Consider the following 482-nt stretch of genomic DNA (forward strand, 5'->3'; position numbering starts at 1 on the left):
CCAAAAAGTAGTTATATTTCAATTTATATTCCAGGCGTTGCATATCAGCGATAATACAATGCAGCAGACTCATAAATCACCAAAGATGTCAACACTTCCCAAGCTCTTCAGATTGCTTGCAGTAAAAGCGCGGACGTTGCGGGACGTCGGGCGATCGCCGTGGATCTTTGATGTCGGTTTGTCTCTAGTAGTCGTGTATTACCTAGACACCAAATTTCCTGAGGCAGTTCCTGTCGGTGACTTATATTCGAGCCTTCTTCTAGGTGCGCATAATTGGCCTTGGTTGCGGTCATTGAGGAAAAAAAATACCATTCAAAAATAACCTTTAAGCCTCTTTTTAACCTCTTTATTAAATGAATTGTTTATACTACTACAGAGAGCATGAAATCTATATGTATGAACACTAAGACTTATAGATATTTGAACATTTGTAAATCATGCCAAGCCATGTATAAACAGTAAAGAGAAAATGAAGAATAACA

Source organism: Penaeus monodon, chromosome 19 (genome assembly GCF_015228065.2).
Source record: "Penaeus monodon isolate SGIC_2016 chromosome 19, NSTDA_Pmon_1, whole genome shotgun sequence".
Classification (NCBI taxonomy): domain Eukaryota; kingdom Metazoa; phylum Arthropoda; class Malacostraca; order Decapoda; family Penaeidae; genus Penaeus; species Penaeus monodon.